The sequence below is a fragment of the Prionailurus bengalensis genome, chromosome B2 (assembly GCF_016509475.1).
Source record: "Prionailurus bengalensis isolate Pbe53 chromosome B2, Fcat_Pben_1.1_paternal_pri, whole genome shotgun sequence".
Taxonomy (NCBI): domain Eukaryota; kingdom Metazoa; phylum Chordata; class Mammalia; order Carnivora; family Felidae; genus Prionailurus; species Prionailurus bengalensis.
Genome location: NC_057349.1, coordinates 18,983,609 through 19,005,492, shown reverse-complemented (window position 1 = coordinate 19,005,492; position 21,884 = coordinate 18,983,609).

The window sequence follows — 21,884 nt, the reverse complement described above, 5'->3', positions numbered from 1 at the left end:
ATATGTGTATAAAAATCAGGTTGAATTATATAAAATTGAAGATACTAAATCCTAGTAGATGAGAGAAGAGAAAAGGAAAAACAAACATGGAAAAATTTTAAGTAGTGCAATTAGAAAAAGAATATGAAAGTTCATTGTATTATTTTAGCAATCTTTATAGGTTTGAGTTACTCTTTAATAAAAAGCTAATATTTTATGATAGTCTATATCATTACATGATGATGGTTACAAATTCGGATTTCTTTTAACAATACAACTATTCAAAGTGTCTGAAAATTTTACATTTTTAAATTATTTCTTCAAAATGTAATTAAAAGAGAAACGGTATTCCACCTGTCCATAAAGCCTTAGGCATTATTGTTTATAGAAATAGGTCACATATTATGCCACAGGTTCTGATGATGGCCAATGAAACAAAGTAATTTACAAAGTCCTCTGCCCTGTGTCCTACATTTGAAGCAATTCATTGCCTGGTGAATGGCAGAAGCTATTATGTTTGGTTCACATCTGAATGTGGGTCATTTACAGAAACCTAGGATGTGACATTTCTTTTAAAGCTAAAAAGGACAAGTGTGAACATTTAGCTAATGTAGTATTTTAAGGGTCATGAAAAAGGATGGAGTCTGTAACTTAAACCAGCTCTAAAAGAAAATGCATATATGTGTGTGTGTGTGTATACATATATGTGTATATATATATATACATATATGTGTGTGTATATATATATATAAATTTAAAAGAATCAAATATGATTGCTTCCTTTTAACTCCAAAAGTTACAAATGAGTTCAGCAGTATGGCTTTATAAATACTGTAGTCAATTTACTCATAAAACTACTTATCTACTGGTGTAAGTACATTAGAATGCTTCAGGTATAGCTCTGAATAGCATATGTTTGCCAAAATTTATTCTTATTCTTTTAATTATAAAAAAGAATATATGAACAGATTTCACATATTCTTTTTTATAAATGTTTATTTATTCATTTTGAAAGAAAGAGAGAGAGAGAGAGAAGTGGGGGAGGGTCAGACAGAGAGGAAGAGAGAATCCCAAACACTGTTGGCATTTTCAATGCAGAGCACAATACAATGCACGGCTTGATCCCAAGAACCCTGTGATCATGACCTGAGCCGAAATCAAGAGTTGGATGCTCAACCAACTGACCCACCCAAGCGCCCCGGCTCACATATTCTTTAGGAGACTTGTTGAATATTTTAAATGAGGTGTATGACATTAAAGTTTTTATATGTATGGAGGAAGCTTTTGTTGGCTTTCTGGAAACACTTGAATGCTCACCATTCTGTTAACACTAATTGAAATTCAAATGGCTTTGGTTTGAAATCATACTAAATAGAGAAAAAGAGAAATACAAAAAAAAGAATAAAAAAGAGAAAATAAAAAAGGGGAAAATACTTTTAGAAAAAGAGAAAAGAAATTTAGAAAATGAAAATGTGCACACAATGGGAAGTCGTCAACCCCCCTCCACCCCCGTTTCCAGAGATAGCTCTATCACGGGTTTATGATTTCTATAACCTTCAAAATATGAGTGGTCTCATGTTTTTAAGGGGACAATCATCCTCTTCATTCACTCCTCATTAATTTACTACCTTAATCAACAAACATTCACATATGCCTACCAAACATCAAATACTTGGTAAGTGCAAGCAGTAAGGAAGGGGGTAGGGGTGTATCCCAGGAAGTGGGTGGAGAGGGCCCTGTGTGGGGCCCTGAAAGCTGCAAGAAGATGGCAGAGTGATGAACAAAGTACAGAGTATTAGGGTAGTATAACATAGGGAAGGCAGGGCCCAGGTGAAGAGAGCTCTTATTGTGATAGCAATAGGCAGCCATTATGTGGATTTAAGGCAAGCCGTGATATAATACTTTTTAATTAAAAATCATTCTGGTTCTAATGAAGAGAATAGATTAAAAGGCACAAAAAGGAATATAAAGAGACTAGTCAAAGAGACTAATGTTATGGTAAGTCAAGGGAGAGATCAGGGCATATTGGAGAAGAAGGAGCCTATAGATAGAACACAATGGACAAGTTCAAGACTTAAGGAATTGTCAGAACCTAGAAAGGATGAGTGGAGGGTGAGACAGAGGAAGAGTTTGAGGACAGACCCCAAGTTCCTTCCTCCTTCCTTTCCTCCCTCCTTCTTTCTCTCTCTTTCTTTCTCTTTCTTCTTTCTTTCTTTCTTTCTTTCTTTCTTTCTTTCTTTCTTTCTTCTTTCTCTTCTTTCTTTCTTTCTTCTTCTTTCTTTCTTTCTTTCTTTCTTTCTTTCTTTCTTTCTCAGAATTGGATTGGTGATCTTGTCATTTACTGAGACAGGGAACCCTAGATGAAGTGATTTGGAGTAGAAGACAATGAATTTCTTTTCAGAATGTCAGTTTTGAAGTCCTATTGACATATATATGTGGAATTGTCAAAGTTAATTGAAAGTTCTAAATTGTTTGACTAAATTCATGTATATCTTGAAAGAACTGAATTTTAGAACTAAACTGAGCTGCCTAAATTACAAATCTGTTAGAAATATACTATTTAAATCAATTAAGTTCAGATCAAATTTTTACTCTTTTTTTCTAAAGAAAAAAATTGAGTACGGATGTCACACAATGTTACCTTAGTTTCAGGTGTACAATATAGAGATTTAACTTCTTTACTTTTTTTTTCATTTTTTAATGTTTATTTATTTTTGAGAGAAAGAGAGAGACACAGAGTGGGAGCAGGGGAGAGGCAGACAGAGAGGGAGACACAGAATCTGAAGCAGGCACCAGGCTCTGAGCTGTCAGCACAGAGCCCAATGTGGGGCTCAAACCCACCAGCCGTGAAATTATGACCCAAATTATGACCTGGGCCGAAGTTGGACGCTTAACCGACTGAGCCACCCAGGAGCCCCTGGACTTCTTTATATTTTATGCTACACTCACCACAAGTGTAGCCACCATTTGTCACCATGCAACATTGTTACAATATTATTGACTATATTCCCTGTGCCGGGCCCTTTATTCCCAGGACTTATTCCTTCCATAACAGGAAGTCTGTGTCTCTTACTCCTGTTCACCCATTTTGCCCATCCTGCCAACCCCTTCCCTCTGACCACCATCAGTTTATTTCTCTATACTTACAGGTCTAATTCTGGGTTTTGTTGTTGTTGTTTATTAATTTATTTGGTTGATCCTATAACTCCACTACTGGGTATTTACCCAAAGAAAATGAAAATGAAAAGAAAAGAAAATGTATCTAATTTGATAAGATACATGTGCCCCTATGTTTACTGCAGCATTATTTACAATGGCCAAGAGATGAAAGCAACATAAGGGTCCACCCATAAGTGAATGGAAGGAAAAAAAAGTGTGGTGTATGTGTGGGGGTGTGTGTATGTTACCCAGCCATAAAATAAAGGACGAAACTGCGCCTCTGCAACAACATGGACGGATCTAGAGGCTTTGATGTTAAGTGAAATAAGTCAGACTGAGAAAGACACACATCACACGATTTCACTCATATGTGGACTCTAAAAAACAAAGTTTTACTCTTTATTTACTGTCCACATTTTAAAGAATCATAGAGGTAAAACCCTTGCCAAAGACACACAAGCCAAGATTCAAGCCAGGCCCAACAGTCTTCAATCCAGGTATCAGACCACAACATCGTATTCATTCATTAGGTGAAAATTAACCACAAATATGAAATTTAAGTCATCTCATTGTGTAGAAAAAGTAAGAAATATGAGGGACAATTAGTATTGTAGGTTCTGGATGTCTGAAGGCTGCGTGTGGGCATCAGCTGAGCCACTGGCCTCCTGTACAGCCTTAGGCAAATTATGTAAAGTCACTAAGGCTTGGTTTCCTCAACTTTGAAAAGGAAATGATGTTAGCAGGTCCTGAATTTTTCACTATATATTAGAGTTAGAATTCTATTCTTACTGGTTCAGTGGTTCATTCTAATGACCACGAGGTCCAGTTCATATTGTCTTCATTCCCATGAGGGTGCTGACTCAGGTGATGCAGGCAGATCAATTATTTTTTAATGTTGATTTATTTTTGAGACAGCGCCGGCGGGGGGCAGGGGCAAAGAGAGGGGGACAGAGGATCTGAAGCGGGCTCTGCACTGACAGCAACAAGCCTGACATGGGGCTCGAACTCACAAACCATGAGATCATGACCTGAGCTGAAGTTGGACGCTCAACCCACTAAGCCACCCGGGTGCCACTGTAGGCAAATCATTTTTACAGGAAAACCCAAAGTTTAAAGAGTGGGGTGAACCAGAAGAACTGCAGTGGCATTTTCTCAAATCAATTCAGCTCTGTGGCCTTGACCACTGGGAAAGCACAGGGCTGGTGAGAGGTCCTGACTCAAGATCACTATTAATGACAAAAAAAGAAAAAAAAATGCTGCCTAAGCACTTAAGTCAGACTAAAGGCTGAGGCACCTTCAACCATTTGTGTCCTTGCAGAACGATGGCTCCTTTACAAATGTGACCAAATCACTAAGAATCCATCCGCAGTTCTGAGCATCTAAGCAAGCCTCATATGAACCTACTCACCAGATGAATAAAGAGAAAAAATGAGTTGGAGAGAGTGGTAGAGAGCGAAGATTGGGCCAAACGGAAATGAGCTTTGGAGACGCCAAATCATAGCTGAGAACCGGCAAGAAGGGAGTTACAAAGCACTCTGTGTCTATGACATGTTCAGCCCTCCCCTGGGTCCTCTGGACTTTTTGCATACAATGCCTATAAACGCTTCTCATTTACTCTGCTGTGGGCACCATTGCGACTCCTTTTTGACTCCTCTTTGCACATTGCGCTGTAATTTTTTGAAGTTGGATGTTGCCAGAGAATTCAAATTTAAGATCTATTCTTTTTATCACTTGGATAAGTCGGATTAACACACCTGAGAGCTGTGTGTATGTCTTTTTCACACCCCCTCATTACATTCTAGTGAAGAGTTAAAAATGAAAAGCAGTTGGGGACTAGAGTCATTTGAACTTACAGTCTGTGAACCATATTTTATTGAAAGGGGTATGTCTTCAATATTAAGAAAATGCATTCATTTATTCGCGTTTTCATTGCAACCAATATTTGTTGGGTGTCTATTGTGTTCTAAACACTTTTCTGGGTACAGAGAAGACAATGGTGAATTCTACAATCAACACCTTTGCCCTTTGCAGTCCAGAGTTCCATGTCATTTTGCCACTATATTTCTTTTTTATTCTGACCTACTTATGTAACATTTTAGATACATGGTTTGAGAGTGTAACCTGCCATTTGATGCACATGTAATCCTCATTATTTTGTAGAAGCAAAGCAAAACAGTTGTTCTTTGTGTTTGATCACTTGTTTGTTCAATGATTTTAGTGATAAATTAAGATAAAAGTCCTTCACAGAGAGTTTTATGGATTATACAGGATATGACAGAGAGAAGTAGGGAATGACGCTGGTTCATGCACGTGACCTACACTATCAGATGGAGATACTTACATAGAAGTAGGAAAGGACATTTCTCATTCCAGTGGCCCAAAAGAAGCCCATGCCAGAGATATGGACTGTGCCAAAGAGAGAGTGTGTACATTGTCACTTTACCCAGGTACACATACCTTTTTGACACCTGCTTGCCATTGGTCAAGACTCACATACCCAGTTTCCTGTGAGTTCGGGATGAAACTAAAAATTGTGGTAGACTATTTTAGTTTCTTTTATCTTAGAGGTATCAGAAGAAGGTCAATTTACCAAAAGCCAATGTATCAAGTGACTGATGAATGATTTAGATTTAACTGAGCCACTTTTATTATATCTTTACAAGAGAATATTACGTCAAGAAATGTTCAGTTTATCTCCGACCCAGCTTCTTGCAGCTACACATGGGGTTAGTTGGGGTAGAAATAGATCCCTCTACTTGCTGAAGAAAAGGCAGAAGGGGAATCAGCATATAGCAGGAACTCAGCTGCCCACACCAAAGAGCTTAGGGCCTAAGGCACAGAGTGGGGATACTGATGGGCTTTTGAATAATGAACGATCAATGAATTATCTGGACCCACAGCAATGAACTAATTTGGTTATAATCATTCAGTTTGCTGGAGCTGACACAATGTAGCGTCCAAATCTTTTAAATAGATATATTCCTATACAAGCAGGGCACTGAGTGCCCGTCACAAGGTGGCAAGTTCAGGAGGTATGAAAATTGTTTAGCTCTACAGCAGTTGGAGAATTTTTAGAATTTTTTCCCTACATGATAAATAATATTTTGCTTTTATTTTAAAGAAGATTGATTCGGAAAGTGGAAAATCTTTGATTATCTTATATGTATTCCCTAGACAATGAATATGCTCATAATATCCTCATCAAAACCTACCTTTAAATTATTTTCATCCAAATTAATTTTCCTAAGTAATAAGTGTCCGCAGCTAAAATTTATCAGGCTATTTGGAACTATTAAGTCAATAATTAGGAAGACACATCCACACCCCAAAAACTAATTAACTTGAGTACCAGTCTTTCCGATTTGTGTACAGCTCCCAAGAATATAAAAGCTTAAACAAATCTGACATTTAAATTGTGATTTCTCATTCTCTGAATGTTATAAAGAAATATGTAAGCAGCCTGTAGGTCTTCTGGATGACTCCAATAAGGGATTTAGAGAAGAGGGATCCATATAATATCAACAAAGGCTTTCCTCAGAAGGGTTATGTGGGACCCACAGTGATGCAAATGAAGCAAACACCCTGTGAGGTGTAGATGGTCGTCAGTGTTTCATCATGCCAATGCCTATAAGATGGCCATCTAAAGTTTGTCAAAATGTAAATTTTTTAGGGGCGCTTGGTGGCTCAGTCAGTTGAGCGTCCAACTCTTGATTATGACTCAGGTCATGATCTCACAGTTCATGAGATCAAGCCCCATGTCAGGCTCTGCACTGACAGCTGGGAGCCTGCTTGCGATTCTCTCCCTCTCCTCTCTCTGTCCCTCCTCCCACTCTCTTTTTCTCAAAATAAATAAACATTTTTAATGTAATTCTTTTTTAAAGAGGCTCTACCAAGGAGGAGCTCCATTTATCACACTGGAAACATAAGCTGACAATTAAAATTTCTCAAAGTAAAACAAAATAGCACAACAGCTAATTAGAGATAATACCAACTTATAGAAAAGACCAGAAAAATAAAATAAAAGGTGTCTTGTTTAAATCTTGACACTATCTGTATCAAATGAACTCTACATGGCTTATGGTAAGGGGTTCAATGAACAAAATACAAATTTTACAAAAATAGAAGTAAATAGTTACAGAGTTTCTGAATGAGGAAGGATTCTTTTAACTTAAGATACATTTAGATAAGTCTAATAATGATCAAAAGGCTCTACTGCATATTAATTATAATAGCTATCTTTCTAAAGTATCAAAAATACATTTAAAAGTTAATTGTCAAATGGAGAATTAAAATATGTTAAAATATGTTAAATATGTTAAAATATGACAAAAGAGTTAATTCTGTCATATGTATAAAACTCATATAACTCAGTAAAGAAAACATGTGGATACTCTTTAGAAAGAAAGGCAGAGGCAAAGGGACATCTAAAAGGCAATTCACAAAGAAAAAATACAACTGAGTGTTAAGCCTACTAAGAATATTTAGTAACTAGAAACAAAGGAGAGCATATGTAGAAAAAGATGAGATCCCATTTCTTCTATTAGGTTAAAAAAAGTTAACACATGATGTGAATGTGATTTGGTAAGATCCCCATGTGCTTCTGACATGTATAAATGCATACAAAATCTCTAAAAGACAATTTTGAAACTATATCAAGTGTCTTATAAACATCATACCGTCTGGAAGAGTGTTTCTGGGTCTCTAGGACACTCTTCAAAGAATAATCTAAAATGTGAACGAGACCCTGAGTCTTAAGATGTTCATCAGAATTATTCATAAGATGCAAAAGAAAAAATGAGAAACAATCTGTTGTCCAGGAATAAATAAATATTTAAATATTTTATACTGCTTATATGCTATAAAAAATGTGTGGGCATTAAATGTTCATGAAGTAAGTAAAGAATATGAAAATATTTATCATAGAATATTAAGGTTAAAATCAACATATGTAATTATTCTTACAGAATAACTTCAGCTTTGTAGAAATCAATATATATGGGGAAAAAATTGAAATAAATTTGCCAAAAGATTAACACCACTTTGTCTAGATGGTGACATTATTGGTGTTTTTAAAATTTATGTTTTGATTCTCTTCTGTAGTGTCAATTTTTTTTTCCTAAATAACACAGTCTTCCTATAATAAGGAAAAAATAACTTAAAAAGATTAATGCTTTTTTATAGTTATAAAATCCAGTTCAAATAACCACACTCAGGTCTAGAACATTCTCGTACAGGTCAACTCTCCCACTAGAACTATGACGAGTGAGAATTTTCTAGTAGAACCCCTTCAGCAATAAATTACTCAGGCTCTTGGAGGAATAAGATCCAAAGCCAAACTCAATAGGGTCCAATCTAAAGCCTCTACATTTACTCTACATTTATAATGTAGAGCGTCTACAGAGCTAGACAAAATTCTCTGTTCACAGCCTATGCAACAGACTTGATCTCCTCTATGTTCCTGTAATACTAGCCACGTTATCACATGTTTTGACAGGACTGATCCAAAAGCCCAGAAGATTTAGGATCAATGCCTTAATATTTGGATGAAGAATGCTAACCTACAGGGGCGCCTGGGTGGCTCAGTCAGTTAAGCGTCCAACTTCAGCTCAGGTCACGATCTCACCGTCTGTGAGTTCGAGCCCCGCGTCGGGCTCTGGGCTGATGGCTCAGAGCCTGGAGCCTGCTTCTGATTCTGTGTCTCCCTCTCTCTCTCTGCCCCTCCCCTGTTCATGCTCTGTCTCTCTCTGTCCCAAAAATAAATAAACATTGAAAAAAAAAATTAAAAAAAAAAATTAAAAAAAAAAAGAATGCTAACCTACATCAGTCAACATGCACAAATCCAGACTGGCACAAGATGAGTTCTTGTGATTTTGTGTCGTTTTGTCTACTTTTAGGCCACAGCAAACCCTGCTTCATTGACCAGATGCCTCCACTGGTGGCAGTGTTTGCTGTGTAGATGAACAGCGCCACACAGCTATTTAGCGTTTTAGAGAGAGACGTTGTGCAAACATCAGTAAAGAGAGCTCTTTCAGCTGACGTATAAGAGCAACTTTATGCCTACAAAAAATACAGGTATTTTCCCTGTAGGGATTACTGTTATCTCTATAACCATGTAGAGATATTTTGAGGGCACCTGCTTCTAAACACAAGCAAAACCTGGGGGTTACCGAGCATGCCTGGTTCTGATAGAATAGGATTGGCATGGAAGGCAGTGAGGGGCTAAGGTCGAGAGAGTGAATAAAACTTGTTTATTCCTCCTGGACTTTTTCAGGCTCACTCTCTATGATGTCCATACACTTCGTTTACCTTTGTTTTCCCTAATCATTTATCCATCCATCACAGGGCTTCCCACCCTTCCTACACACACGTTCCCAGGGGGTAACCCTTCTGTTTTATTTTAAAGCAAACAACTCTTGGTCTGAGGCAGCAAAATATTAAATCCTAGCTATTTGGTGCATAAATTCTATGCTTATTTTTCCATACTTCACAAGCAATCTTGATAACAACAATGTGAACCTTACATGAGTTCAAGCCCCACGTCCGGCTCTGGACTGACAGCTCAGAGCCTGGAGCCCGCTTCAGATTCTGTGTCTCCCTCTCTCTCTGCCCCTCCCCACCTCACGCTCTGTCTCTCTCTCCCCTTCAAAAATAAATAAACATTAAAAAAATTTTTTTAATGTGAACCTCGGACAAAGAAATGCTTGGTTGTAAACATCCACCTTCCTATAAGTGAGAAGAGTATACTGATACGGTAATAAATGGTACATAACATTATCTGATAAGTTTTTAATCCTTTGAAAGTCTAAACTGTACGATACACTATTTGATTTCTTCAACTTCTCTAGGAGATCCTAGTCATTTTAAATAATAGAGTAATGCTTCGTGTGGAGCCTCTTGTAATAGCTACATATATGTGTCATCCTCACCAAGTTACACAAGAAAATGCCAGAAATCTAGCAAATGAACATCCTTGCCTGGGGCCGTAGGGCAAGTTAGTAGTCAAATGGAAAGTGAATGATCAGGGAAGACTGTCTTCCCTTCCCCAGGGACGTACAACTTTAAGGCAGCTATGTTGTTGATCTAAGAAAGGAAGAATGGAGGGGTGTGCTCATCTCCCATTTCACAGAAAATTACAATGGCTATCATATGTGAATTCCTTCAGCGCCCTGCCAGGAACCCCCATGCCATTGCATTCACCCTTATCTCTTCCCTTATCACATCGAGTGACAAGATTCATTTCATAAAGTCCCGGGTTTGTCTCCATATGTGCTCAACCTCCTGTCTTCAGAGACTTCCTCACTCAGTCACTCTCCCTTGCTTAAGCATTTGCAATATTTTTCCTCCTTGTAGAATTTTCATATATGCATATAAATATATTCAGACCACACCCATGTTAAAAACCATTCTTTTATAAAAAAATATCTTTTTCTGACCATTTTCCACATTTTCCATTTACAGCATAGCTTTGTATTAAAAATAAAACAAACAAACATAGTCAGCAAATCCTGACTCTGTGTCCTTATTCTTCACTCAGCCTACTGCAATCAAGCATCTACCCTACAAGCAATGACACTCAAGACGTCCTCCACATGAATTCACGGTCATTATTGTTTTCCCTGAGCTCTACACTCATCGATTTGACTTCTTATGATGTTTTTTTTTTTCCCTTGACAATATCCAAGATACCTTAAGGTCAATATGAATGAAAATTGAACTCACGGTCTACCTCCTCCAAATGTTTACTCTCTGTAATCTTTGTCTCTGAGAATGCTACCACCATCCACCTTTCTACCCAACTCCAAAACCTAAGGTTTTGCTAAACGCCATCCTTTCCTTCATCTTCAACTTCCAACAAGGCCAAAGGTTCTATTGTGTGTCACCTATTTCTTCAATATGCCACAACAGTCCACTTCCCATGTCGTTCTCTTTAGTTAAGGCTCTTGATACTCACGGCTTTTTCATTAGATTTCCCTTAGTTCAATCTGACCACTATTAAATCCACTTTCCTTTCTCCTAGTAGAGTTATTGCCCTAAAATTAAAGTTATTTAAAATCTTCCATTCTTTTCGCCTTACCATTAGAACAAATTCAAACTCCACAACATGATATTTAATACTTTTTTTTTGAGAGAGAGAGAGCATGCAGGAAAGGGGCAGATGGGGGGAGAGACAGAGAGAGAGAGAGAGAGAGAGAGAGAGAGAGAGAATCTTAAGTAGGCTCCATGCTCAACACAGGGCCTGATTCAGGGCCTATGCAGAATCCAATGCAGGGCTCGTTCTCACAACCCTGGGATCGTGACCAGAGCCAAAATCAAGAGTTGGATGCTCCACTGACTGGGTGCCACCCAGGCACCCTGATATTCAATAATTTTATCATCTAGTCCCTGACTACATTTCTAATCTTATCTCAGCCAACTGCCATCGTCCCTTATCTTGTACTCCAGCCATATTAAAAAATTTTGGTGTGGCCAAATACGTCATACTTTCTCACGATCACGTGGGTTCACACATCTTTCCTTTGCCCATGCATGTGTTTTCTTCTGTTTTTCTCCAGCCATATTATATGAAACCTCTGAAAATTACTCAAGGGTTATATTTCCACTGATGTCTTTGGTTTCTGCCCCAATCCTCTTCCAGACCTGTCTTGGTTCCTTTGCTCTATGTATGCTCTCAGAGACACTTGTGTTGACCTCCTCCTAGCACTTTTTTCTTTGTTAATTATGGTAAGAACACTTAACATGAAATATACTCTCTTAATCTTTAAGTGTATAATAGAGTATTGTTAATTATAGGCATGATGTTGTACAGCAGATCTCAAAACTAAATCATCTTGCGTAAGTGAAACTTTATGTCTGCTCTAAAGCAATTCTGTATTTCCCCCTCCCCATTAGACCCTAACAATCACCATTCCGCTCTATGCTTCTATGACTTTGACTATTTTAGATGCTTCATATAAGTAGAATCATGTAGTATTTGTCTTCCTGTGACTGGCTTATTTCATTTAGCATAATGTTCTCAAGGTTCTTCCACATTGTCACATATTGCAAGACGTCCTTCTTTTCCAAAGCTGAATAATATTCCATTGTGTGTGTCCACAACATTTTCTTTTTTTCTTATTTTTTTAACATTTATTTATTTTTGAGAGAGACAAAGCACAAGTGGGGAAGGAGCAGAGAGAGAAGGAGACACAGAAGCCAAAGCAGGCTCCAGGCTCTGAGCAAACTGTCAGCACAGAGCCTGACGTGGGGCTCGAACCCATGAACCATGAAATCGTGACCTGAGCTGAAGTCAGACACTCAACTGACCGAGCCACCCAGGCACCCCTCCACAATATTTTCTTTATCCATTCATCTGTTGTTGAACATTTAGCTTGTTTTTCTATCTTGGCAATTGTGGATAATGCTGCGATGAACATGGGAGTGCTAATATCTCTTTGAGATCCTGATTGTATTTCTTTTGGATAAATCTCTAGAAGTGGAGTTGCTGGATTATGTTACAAAGATACAGTAATTAAGACAGTGTCGTAATGGCATAAATGCAGACATTTAGACCAATAGAACAGACTAAAGATCCCAGAAATAAATCCACGCATATACAGTCAACCAATCTTCAACAAGGTTGCCAAGAATATACAGTGGGTAGTGGATGGTCTTTTCAACAAATGGTGCTGAGAAAACTGGATATCCACATGCAAATGGATGTCCAGCTTCATGACATTGTATTTGACAACAATTACATGGATATGAAAATGGCTTTTGAAAATACAGGCAACTAAGGCAAAATTGAGTAAGTGGGACTATTTCCAACTCAAAAGCTTCTACACAACAAAGGACACCATCAACAGAGTGAAATGTGTTCCTAGCCCTTTTCGTGCTGCCTCAAATTTGTTGCTTCTCTCATCTTTTTTCATTCACATACATTGCTTGCCAAATGAGCAAACTGGAAATCCAGACCCTATGACATTCAGGATAAAAGCTGCAGGATGATTCTTCTATTGGTGATTCTGGCGGGGGCAGGAAGAATGGAAAGAGAGTGGGTTGGAAGGAGGAGAAAAAAAGAATTTTACATGAGCTGCCCAGGAAACTTACCAGAATATTTTAGGTATCACGGGATTACTCCTTGTTTCTTGTTGGCCCCTAGTTGGAAGCGCTAAGTATAATGATTTGCAGAAAAATGTGATCTCTCCATTATGGAGAAATCTTCCCCCAAAAGTCAATTAATTTCTCAGCTGATTTTTATGACAGTTGCTACAAACAAGGACATTTCTATCTTAGATGGGTAGATGTGATTCTAACTTCTCTTCTTCAACCATAGTCTCACAGCCTGACTGCAGAACAAGACTGAACACTCTAAAGACCCAAAAAAGATTGAAGCACCTTACCTGAGACAGTACAAATATAAAATCAAAGAAGAAATGATGAACAGGAGGATGTAAATTAGCACTGTGAGCATGACACCGAGAATTCCCGACTGCATGGTTCTTACAAACACCCAGTACAGCTTTGCTGCGTCAGCTATGGGAGTCTCCCCATTCTGTGTAAGCCGCTGAGGGAAAAAAATACAAATTAAAAAAAAATTAGGATGGAAACACTGATCATCAAGCGAGATTAATTTTATACACAAAAAACCATATGATACCACAATTTGTTTTTAAATTGAATTTTCAGGGTAGTAAAGACCACCAGATCTTCAGCTGTAAAGGAAAAGAAAACCCCTTGGCTTTCATGGCTGGTTTGCTAGGTTTTTTTTTTTCTCCTCGTTTTCCCTATAAGCTTTTAAATGTGTACACTCTACATGCAATTCATAAAGTGAAAGCCATATATTATTTATGTACTATTAACTTCTGAATTTAATGAGCACAAGATATGAAGAAATTAAATATGATGGTGGAAAGATCCCTTTCTCTCTGAAGCAGATTTGAAAGGAATTTAATTTGTGCTATTCATAAAATAGATGGCTTATTTTAGAAACTTATAAAAAAGTTATCAGGCTATTTAATGTGAGCTTGGAAACCAAAGTTTACATTAGGTCAATTTAACAATAAGTCCTTATTAGAGACAAGGAAAAGCATATCCTCTACTGAGTTTGAAATAAATACAAGGCAATGAGGTCTTTAAAAACAATATTAAATGTCGAGGACCTAGAACATTGTCATTTGACATCTTTGACCTTTGAGTTTTATAAAACATAAATGTTCTGTAATTATGACTCTGATATCAGGTGGAAGTAATATGCAATATAAATGTAAATAAGGTATGTTTTCTTCAATGTAAGAAAGGAGGAAGAATTTCTTCACTTTTGAAACAGGCAACTATATAAGTATAGCTTAAAAGGGCATGTTCAAAACTAATCCATATCACATATGTATAGATAAAATCAGAAGCCTAGAGAGGTTAATCTGTATTTTCCCTTTACCATCCTTTAACATGTGGGCAATGACTAAAAGTCAGATCTTCTGACTCCCAACTGTCGTTTCTTTCACTGTCATGCCAAAACTTTGATTTTTATATTCTGTACGTGTTACTCAGTCTACCTTGCAGAATACAGAACCGTCACTTGGACTTTAGGCAGAAGATCTGTAAGTGTTGCCGTATACCTCTCCTCTTCTAGATCTTATCTTTCTACTATTTCTTAAAGGAAGAGAAATAGACGCAGTATTCACTGCTGAAAAAAAAACAAAAAAAAAGATATATATTTGATGCCAATAACATAATCTAATCAATAGATGTTGATCACTCGTTTGATCCACACACATTGTTGTGAACGCCCATCATGTGTCACTAAGTTCTGGAGGTAAAACAGTGAGTAAAATTGGACGAAAGCCTTGTTTTTTGGAGCTTACTTTTAAGTTGGGGGTTGGGGAGAGAGGAAGGAAGTGATAGTAAGCATGTAAGCAAGATTAAGTGATACATATGGCATATAAGAAGATAGAATCTCGAAGAAAAACATGAAGCAGAAAAAAAGTGTAGGAGGGATGGGGGTGTATTATTAAACACTGCAATCAGAAAAGGTGCCATTTGAACAAAGATTTAAAGGATATAAGGGAATGATGATAGGCCTACCAGAAGGCACTCAGAACACACTGCCCATACTTCCTCTTTGTGTGTGATTCTCCAGTTAGGTTGTAAGTTCCTGCCTGGATCACTGGGGCCACGGCTGTTCTACCTGATGTTGTATATAGAGCGTAAGTCGTATCACTTCATTACGATCTTTATCCTCATTCTTTTCATCTTTGATGTGTGGTGCCTTACATTTTTCAAAGTGCATTTCCAGCTGGCTGTCCCAACAATACTGTGAAACGAGTATGGTAGGTGTCACTATTTGTAGGTGTTATTACTTTTTTTGTGATACATATGAAGAAGGTGAAGTCTGAAGAGGTTAACTGACTTATCCAACGTCATCTGGCTGACAAATGGCAGAGCTGGGACCAGAACCCAATTTCCCCTTGGAAATCGCTCTATTACCATGCTCTTCCATGATCGTTTCTGATGGATTTTCAAGAATGATTGGCTGAAGGAAGACACTTGTATTCTACCTTTTGTTTGATCTTGGTTCTTATGTGCTATTCTTTTCTCACTATCTATACAGAGGGCAGAAACAACCTCAAACTTATTCTGTTTCTTTTAAAATCCTGCGCGGAGAGGGACACCTGGGTGGCTCAGTCGGTTAAGCATCCGACTCTTGGTTTCAGCTCAGGTCAGGATCTCACGGTTTTGCGAGTTCCAGCCCTACGGTGGGCTTTGCATTGGCAACTTGGAGCTTGCTTGGGATTCTCTCTCCCTCCCTTTCTCTCCCTCTGCCCTTTCCCCTCCACCCCCACATAAATGAATAAACTTAAAAGAAAGAGAAAATCCCGGGCAGAGATTATATAGTCAATAAATACATGCTGATCAATTAAAACATTCAATAGCAAATGCTTCCTCTACTTTTTATCTAGATTGGACTTCGGCACAGAAAGAATTTATGAACTCAGTGGAACTGTTGTATCATCAATGGGGGTCTGGGAATTCATTGCCAGCTTCTGAACCAGCAAACTGAGAGACTAACAAAATGTTATTAGCACCATCAACAGCCACTCAATGCCTCAGCCTCAAACCATTGCATCTGCCACATCTCCTTTTAGATTGCCATAAAAAAAAAAATTTGATCCAGAACAAAACCTATCAGGAAAATAAGGTAGCCTCTCTCTTGGCGGGCCTACCAGGATCCAATACAAGTGATCCCTGGGCTTATCTGCTAAAAAGAAGGGCTCAAAGAACCGGAAGTATGAACCGAGACAACTCCAGTCTCATGAGTGGCATTCAGTCTGGGATAACTATGAAGGCATGTGGAACAGTAGCTCTCTAACTTTAATGAGCATGAGAATCATCTGCAAGACTTGTTAAAACACAGTAACCCCTTCTCAGAGGCTGGGCTCCTTCCCAGACTTTCTGCCTCCACGGATTTGGTGCAGAGCCTGAGATTTCACATTTCAATTTGCACTGCAGTTAAGTTCCCTGGTAAAACAGATGCCATTGGTCCAGTGACCTCGTTTTGTGAACCACTGCTTTAGAGAAGCACCTCGAAAACTTGGTGCACTGTTCCATCACTGGAGAGCTTGTTTGCTGGTTCTTTGTTTGTTTGTTTAAAAATTTCTTTAACGTGTATTTATTTTTGAGAGAGAGAAAAAGCGCGAACAGAAGAGGGGCAGAGAGAGAGAGGGAGACACAGAATCCGAAGCAGGCTCCAGGCTCTGAGCTGTCAGCACAGAGCCCGACGCAGGGCTCAAACCCATGAAGCATGACATCATGACCTGAGCCGAAGTCGGACGCTCAAACGACTGAGCCACCCAGGCGCCCCTGGAGAGCATGTTAAAAAGTGTTTTTATATTTAATTATTGGGAGTGTCCATGTGTAGACTCCAGTGCTGCTGCTCTGTGGGTTACATGCAGCTTTAAAGTTTTTTTTTTTTCTAAAGACAGAAAAATTAGATGTCATCTGCAATGAAGCATGATGGATTCTAATTGGAGAATCAATAATTGTGCAGATGGGGAACGAGCCTTCAGCTTTTCTTTCCAAGTGGAGAAGGATATGGGTGCCATACTCATCTATTAGAGTCCAAGTCAGCTTCCATCGGGTTACAGACCTCTGAACTGGTTCTGAGATGGCCCTGCTGGAGGCTACTTTCCTATAGACTGCATCAGAGGCCCCAGAGTATATTAAGACTGCTCGTTGTGTCACCTGCCTTTGATACAGTGGACCCTTCAGCTATTAATCTCTCTAGAGGACTCGACTGGAATACAGAAAGCCATTCCGAGAGGGCTGCAGAGATTCTATACGAGGAGATCTCAGAAGAGCATAGACATAGCCGCTCATCCTCTTCAAATGGCTTCACATGAGGTGTCGCAGACCACACGGGTGCCCCATCTGCTCAATACGCACCTCAGGCCTCTGGAAGGCATCCTGAGATGCCATGGAACATGATGCTACCGGAATGTCCACAGCACGTTTCTCTACACTTCCTGCTCAACCAACCTTGAGGGAGTGGTCTCGTCCTCTCTCACCTGGGGTCTGAGGGAAGTGGGAATGTGGACAAAGTCCAACTGGCTCCAGCTCAATCCACTCAGAATCAGAAATGCGGCCAACGATCAGGGTGGAAACACTTAGAGATGGGGTTGAAAACACAACCTCTTCGGACCTCTCATCAAGGTGTTAGACAGTATTGAGGCTTAAGAGGGTAGTTGCAGGTTTGAACGTGGAAACAATCGGGCCTTCCAAACATTGACCAACTGTCCTTGGTATGTGGCCCTTCCCGGAATCCTCAGCAGTGGGACCAGAAACTAGATACATTGGTAGGTTCAATGTGCATTGATTTTAATTCATTTTAATAATGTTAAATGATCTACAGGGTCGCAAGGGTCAACTACTGCACTTATCTGCAGGTTCTAAACCTTTCTAGCAGAGGTCATTCTAATGCAAAATACGCAGGCAGAATGCCCACACAAAGCCTAACAACCCATTAAGGGACTCAGTGCACCTAGGTCCTGGTCTTGTTTAGAACAACCCAGGAACCCATAAGAAGTGAAAGCCCCACCTAGCAAACAAAGGAAAGGGAGAGAGGCCTTCTCAGTAAAACATCCGGCACCCTGTCACGGTGCGGTCTGGCCCATGGAGCCGACATCTCTGGTGTCGCCTAGGAATCTGTTAAAATGCAGAATCCCACACTCCAGCTGCCGAATCAGAATTTGCATTTAATAAGACCCCCAAGTGATGCAAGCCCAGGATCCTTGAGAAAACCTGCTGCAGCATTGTGCGACCTGAGAGACAGAAATAAAACAGTGACCGGCTTTGCCCATCCTAGCTGTCTACCAGAGCACCCAGGACGCTATCTTCACGATGCAGTTTGAACACCAATTTGGTCTTTAGTTCTAAAGGCACATTTCAAACACTTAACAAGTAGAGTCCATCAAAATGCCCCACCTCTTTGATCTGCTTGGCACAATGAATACAGTCTCGACCTATGTAAACCCATTGGGAAACCTTCCTTTTTCTTCCTGATAGGAGAAATATACCCATTGTAGAATATTATTCGATAAATTGAGACAATTTTAAATGAGTATTTGATCATATTGATTTATTTATAGTATCCGTTTGCTCTCTTGCTTGGGGCTATATTTCATAGCCAGATCTACAATACAAAAATTTAGTTAAAATTCAGATTTCCTTTCCTCTTATTAGCATCACAAAAGTCAAAATAAATGCCTATGGACGAAGGCTTTACATTTTATTACCTAGAATTGTCTAAAAAGCTCTTCTTCTTGAGTGTGTTTATTACAGAAGAGTCGTTGATCACAAAGCAAATAAATAATCTAACCAATTGAAGGAACCACTGTATGATTACTTTTTAAATAAAGTTTGGCAGTGAAAATCCTTACTACTAAAAAGTAAGTTACCAACAAAAAGTTACAAATAAGACTTCGCTGTAATAGTTTGTTTTTTTTTTTTTTTGAAAATGCACCAAAATTAGTTTGGATCTGATCTCCAACATTATTTCTTGCTTATTTTGCAAATGTTCATTTACGATGCTAAAAACACGTCAATGGATAATAATAGACATCCAGAATTTTTTATGATGTGGAAAGCTTAATAACTTCAATTTAAGATACATAGTGAATTGCTCATGATTCTTGAAACCTCTCATGTCAGCTGATTCATGCACTGAAGCTAAATTCTATGTCAAGAACTCATATCCCGATTATTTTACTTGACTTACCCCGAGGACAGTATCCACTATAAACACGGCCAATGGGTCTAGAACTGTCCATAGTCCCATGGTAATGATTAATTTTGACAAGACATCAGGGCAGGAGGCAAACAGTAGCTGACAGCCCCATCTGATCAGAACCAAAGGAAGTATCACTGCATTCAGCATTAAAGGACCCACCACAACTACGAGCAACTCTTCTTTGATGGCAAGTGAGGAAGATGGGTAGCAAAGCTCAACCGTGAAAGGGGAAAAATGGAATCTGCAGGAGAACAAAGCAAACACACACATGTAAACAAGAGAAATTATACAAGATGCCAGGCACACAAAATAATTCTTTAAATGACACATTTTCTTTTTTTAATATACAAACAATGACACTTAATACTACCCCCCAAATCGGGTGTTAGGAAACTTCACCTTTCCCTACTCCAAAGTACCACCCCAACAGTTCACTTTCCAGTAAAAGGCTATTTCTAGCTTGTCCATGGCTCTTGTATCATAGGCAACAATAGAAAGAATATCAATTCTATCCACTGAGCAGAGCATTCTATATTCTATAAAAACTGCCCTGCGAGTAACACATACTGACAGGTAGGCTATTTGAAATGCAAAATATATCAGTGTACCTAGCCATGGGTCAACCTCTGATAGGGACCAGAAATACAAATCAGTCTAATAACTCTTCTGAGCTTTAGCGCACGTGATTAGTTTTCCTGTGATTCCTCTAGATATACCCTTAAATACAAAACAACACTGCTCTACTAACAACAAAAATAGGGCATCTCTTAGTTGTTCTAAAAGGGACAGTGTGACACAACCTAAAAACCTAAGGGTTGAATCCAAGGCAGGCCCAGTACAGACTGACCCAGGCCTTGGCACCTTTTTTCCATGCAAAGTGAGACTTCACCGTGCTCTAAATTTTCCCTCCCCTGCATTTCAGCCTTTGTAATTCTGCTTGTGTATCCTACTTAGCTCTCTACTAAAAAGAGTTCTTCATTTTATCTACTCCCTGACCTTTGCTTTGACGGAAGCTTTATGCTTCCTTCCTATGCAGTTGTGAATATCAAATGAAGTAATGTGTGTAGATTTCTTAGCAGAGGGCCCAACATAGAGTCAGAGCAGGAGAAATGCTCATTGTGGCTGTAGTTATTGTCTTGTCTCACAACTACAGTTTGATGTGAAGCTAATGCAGGATTCGAGCCTACAGATCTAGACAAAATATCCTATCATATCTTGGGTCTTCTGATGCTTAAGAAATCAGATCAACTAGGCTGCCCAGGTATTTTTCTCACAGTCCCATGTTACTAGCAGCCAATAAAGATAAAGCTATTTTTTTTTTAATTGAAGAAGTAAAAGAGCCGTTAGCAAAAAGCAACTAGCTCGAGCATACAACATTTGTCCCTTCTGCTTTGGAAGCCCTCACACAGAAGAAAGGGAAAAAGGGAGAGAGGGGGAAAAAAAAGAGAGAAGAAAGGAAGAAAAATAATGGCTAGGTAAAAATTCTCCTGTGAAGCTACAGTAATTTATTATATGTAAATGTGCATATTCTAGAGCATTCGTGTATTTGTGACTTAATTTCAAAACATGACAAAAAAACACATCTGTGCGTATATAGTATACACACACATTCTTTTTCATAGTGTCTTAAAGTTATATGCAGTCCTCTTAGTTGAAAATATACACATATCTTTAAAAAAATTAAAAAAAAAAAAGGGTGCCTGAGTGGCTCCATCGGTTAAGCATCTCAGGTCATGATCTCGCGTTTGTGAGTTCGAGCCCTGCGTCGGGCTCTGTGCTGACAGCTCAGAGACTGGAGCCTGCTTCAGATACTGTGTTTCCCTCTCTCTTTGCCCCTGCCCTGCTCATGCTGTCTCTCTCTGTCTCTCAATAATAAATAAATGTTAAAAAAAAAGAAAGAAAATATACACACATCTTTACTTTTATCTGGAACATCTACATTTGGGAAAATGAATTTTACTTATATTGATTTCTATCTGTTTGTTTATCTATACCATCTATGGAATCATGTTTATGGAGAGATAACCTGTAAAGTGTCATCTTTTTCCAGGGTATAATGGCCCGGAAAGCTGCCTGGGCTTGAGTTTGGTAATTGTTTGAATTCAATCACTTTGCAGAAGAAGCAATCTTTGCCTCTGTGCGTATAGGTGATAAATCATACTTACATTACTTCTAAACTACTCTCAGCCAGAGTCACTGTGATAAAATCAAAACAGAATAAAACACTGTTGCTAAACTCCTTTCTGGATTCTGCTCAGATATTAGAACATCCTTGACTCTGTTCAATTTGAAATAAATATCGATGTGCCAGTTACGTATTTGTAAATCGAGGCCCAGAAGATGAGAATGCAATAGACGTTCCTGCTCTGAGATAAAGACATTTTTTTGTCTTTCCAAATCCTGGGTCTGTGCTGCATTTTAGGTCTTGCGCTACGTGGACGGAGAGGAGTTTTGTACTTTCCTTTGGCCTATCAAGACGAAAATG